The sequence below is a fragment of the Bos grunniens genome, chromosome 3 (genome assembly GCF_055505025.1).
Source record: "Bos grunniens cultivar Pamir isolate PY7600 chromosome 3, Bosgru_T2T1.0, whole genome shotgun sequence".
Lineage (NCBI taxonomy): Eukaryota > Metazoa > Chordata > Mammalia > Artiodactyla > Bovidae > Bos > Bos grunniens.
Window position 1 is genome coordinate 4,617,896 of NC_141167.1, and position 3,565 is coordinate 4,621,460.

A 3,565-nucleotide genomic window follows, 5' to 3' on the forward strand; every position below is an offset into this window, starting at 1 on the left:
GAGGCACTGGGATACGGGGTGAAAAATACACATACCCCACTTGCATGGATCTGATGTGGCAGGGGGGATGGGCAGATCTCACAGTAAACGAGGATGTACCTGCAGGCAGAGGGCATCTGATGAGCTTTTGGGTGGTTAAGGCAAGTCCTTCTGAGGAGTTGATTTATAAGTTAAACCCCAAAGGCAAGAGGGAGCTAGGCACAGGGAGACCTGAAGGAGGAGGAATCCGGGTTGGGAGGAGAGCTGGGTCAAGGGCTCTGCTGAGTTTGACATGCTGAGTCTGGCGTGTTGGAGAAAGAGAGAGATCGCTGGAGGGGCTGGAGCACACGGGAGCGGGTGGTTAGGAAATGCAGCCCTGGAGCAGACAGAGGACACGGAGAAAAGAGGGTGTGTTTGGACTTCTTTGAATCAGTAAGTCAATAAGCAGAGTCAGAAAGACTTGCTACGAATCAGACACAGGGCTAAGGAAAGGGAGTTAAATGGTTGATGCCTTTTACTGAGACGAGAAACAAATGAGGGATAAATGATGTTCTTGGGGCGCCATTTGCTTCTTTTTACAAATGAGTGGTGGAATCAAGGATTCCCTCGTGGGCTTTGTCACGTGGGATCCTGTTGAATTTTCAAGTCAACAGTATCAGAAGGGTGACTGAAGTTCAGGGCAGTGTCTGGGACCGGAGGCATGGATCGGGCACTTTGGGGGAATATATGATACAAAGAAAGTCACAGATTTTCTAGACAACTCTAGACACATCTAGGATTCCCTGGTGGCTCAGATGGTAAAGCGTCTACCTGCAATGAGGGAGACCCAAGTTCAATCCCTGGGTCAGGAAGATCCCCTGGACAAGGAAATAGCAACCCACTCCAATACTCTTGCCTAGAAAATGCCATGGATGGAGGAGCGTGGTGGGCTACAGTCCATGGGGTCACAAAGAGTCAGACATGACTGAACAACTTCACTTTCACTTTTCTAGACACATCAGAGTACAACTACCAAAAGTCAAAGAATAAGACATAATTTTAAAAGTAACCAAGTAAAATGGTGTAGGCTTCCCGGATGGCTCAGCAGTGATCTGCCTACAGTGCGGGAGACATAGGAGACGCAGGCTTGATCCCTGAGTCAGGAAAATCCCCTGGAGGAGAGTATGGCAGCCAACTCCAGTACTCTTGCCTGAAAAATCCCTTGGACAGAGGAGCCTGGGGGACTACAGTCCATGGGGTCGCAAAGAGTCAGGCACGACTGAGTGACTAAGCCCATGATGCTTTAAGTCACAAGTCCAGATGAGATACCCTAGTCTGTGAGTGTAGACAGAGAAGGGAAAGCAGCTTAGGATAGACTTCTCAGCAAACTTAGAGATTAGGGGTTGAGCAAAGGAAAAGGACCCAGCTAAAGAGTCTGAGAAGGAGCAGCTGGAGCAGTTAGAAGACAAGCAGGAAAGAAGGCTATCTTGGAGAGAATGGAAGGAAACTCTTTCAAGAAAAGAGTGTGTGCGGCTGTGTTGAGTGCTGCTGAGATGAGGGCAGGGAGGTCTCGAGAAGGTTTGCACAGTTGCTGACCTATGTGTGAGGTGCCCTCTGCAGCCAGGAACGGAAACCCTGTCTCACACTGGCTTTGCCTGTAAAGACAATTTTTCATTCCCACCTCACAGAAAATCCAGAGCGTGCGCTGCGGGGTCCGTCGGTTAGATGGTTAACTGATGTCATCAAGGACCAGGTGCTTTTCATCGCTCTGTGCTGTTTTCAGTATGGGCTCTACCTTTATGGTCCCATTTGGACCTGGCAGTATTTACAGGAACAGGAGGCCCGTCTCTTTCTGTGGCTCTCTCAAGAGGGATGGTGTGTTTCCTAGCAGCTTCCCAGCAGGCACCCCTGGAACTCTGACGTTTAGAATGGGCTCAGGTGGCCTTTTCTGGGGGGTACTTCCCAGGTGGTAAAGAATCCACCTGCCAATGCCGGAGACGCTGGAGATGTAGATCTGATTTCTGGGTCAAGAAAGTCCCCTGGAGCAGGAAATGGCAACTCACTCCAGGATTCTTGCCTAGAGAATTCTATGGACAGAGGAGCCTGGCGGGCTACAGTCCATGGGGTCACAAAGAGTCAGACATGACTTAGCGACTGAGCATGCACGACCTTTCCTAATCTGAACACTGGCATGATAACTCTTAGACAAACGAGCCCACCTCCATCTGGGCCCAGGGCGAGAAGGTCAGTGGGATTCTGGTCAGGGGGCTGGGGGCTGGCTGTATCCATTGCTGTATGTGCATAGGTTTCTGTATGTGTGTGTCTGTGACATAGTGACATGTGCCATGTAAAAAACGGTGTGTCCTTCCCCCAGGGGTGTAAGCTTTATTCAAAGGGAAAAACCAAACAGCAGAAACAAAACTTTATAGTGTTTGTTAAAGAGCACTCGAACCAGTGGGGCTAACTGACATTTCGTGTCTACTGTGGTCCCTCCCTGCAGTCGCTCTCTGTGGTCCAGGAAAAGCCGAGATGTCAACTCAACTGCTTCAGTGAGGCACCTGCTGTGTTGCATCTCAACCTGGATGACGGTGGCCCTTGCCTGACACTCCCGCCCATGCCTAATTCCCCACCTTCTCAATTTTTCTGGTTTCCTTCACTCATCCCAGGGCCAGCACTATGCTTGTAACCCATGGCAGTGCTTGGAAAACAGCAATTAAAAAAAGACTTTGATTTGTCCGCCTTTGTTTGTTTGTTTGTTTTTGCACTTTCATGGGCAAAAGAGAGATTCAATGTTTGAGTGCTTGGCCTTTGTTTACATATAATAGCTTGTCGAATTTCCCACCCCATCAAGGGAATTTAGGCTACTCGAGATAAGACACAACTTTGGCATAATAAAAATAAGGATTAACCATTTCCACAAGCAAAAAACGTGTGCATGCTTTCTACTATTTAGAGTAAGGGTGTCAAATTAGAGTACATACTAATTCCGTTCCATTCTATTCTACTCTGCTCATTATATTCTATGTTAAAATATATTCAGAAAACCGTTTCCTTCTGTGGGATCACCCTGGGAAAGGTTGGAGTAAGTCCCGGTCTGTTTAGCATCAAATTTGAACCAAACGGCCAAACAGCTTTGGTTTGTAAAGTAAATGTCTGAGGGGAATTTATATGAGTGGGTCTCTAGTCTTGCCGCAGATGAATCACACTGGGATAGTCTTTCCTCCGATGACCAGAATGTAATGTATATCAGCTCAAATCCTTGCCTTTATTTGAGTTTCAAAATAAAAACCCCTTTTCACTGAAAGGATGCTCACACTCAGGCTCTTGTCGGTTTCCTTGTCCCTGAAGAGCCCTCTAGGATGGTAATTCGCCGGCCGCTTGGGGTCCATGCTCCGGTCCCTGTGGCCGTCAGATTGGACATTCTCCTGCCTTTTAAGGAAACGCACAGCCGCTGGGAGCGGGCCAGCCTGCACACCCGGATCCCATTGCCTGCCGTTAACAGCAGAGCCTCGCCAGCGTGGCAGAGAGGAGGCTAAAAATAGCAGGCAGGGTGCAGCAGTCTTCCCCACCACGGCCGCTCTCGTCTGCTGTAAAAATATAGGAACCG

General features: G+C 48.8%; 1 long non-coding RNA gene across 1 annotated transcript; it reads left to right on the top strand.

The window, feature by feature from the left end:
• Positions 1 to 271: 271 nt before the first annotated feature.
• LOC147374877 (uncharacterized) lies at positions 272 to 2,694 on the top strand. Its single transcript, XR_015161384.1, has 2 exons — positions 272 to 411; positions 2,459 to 2,694. It is a non-coding gene; the product is annotated as an uncharacterized LOC147374877 (long non-coding RNA).
• The last annotated feature ends 871 nt before the right edge of the window (positions 2,695 to 3,565 follow it).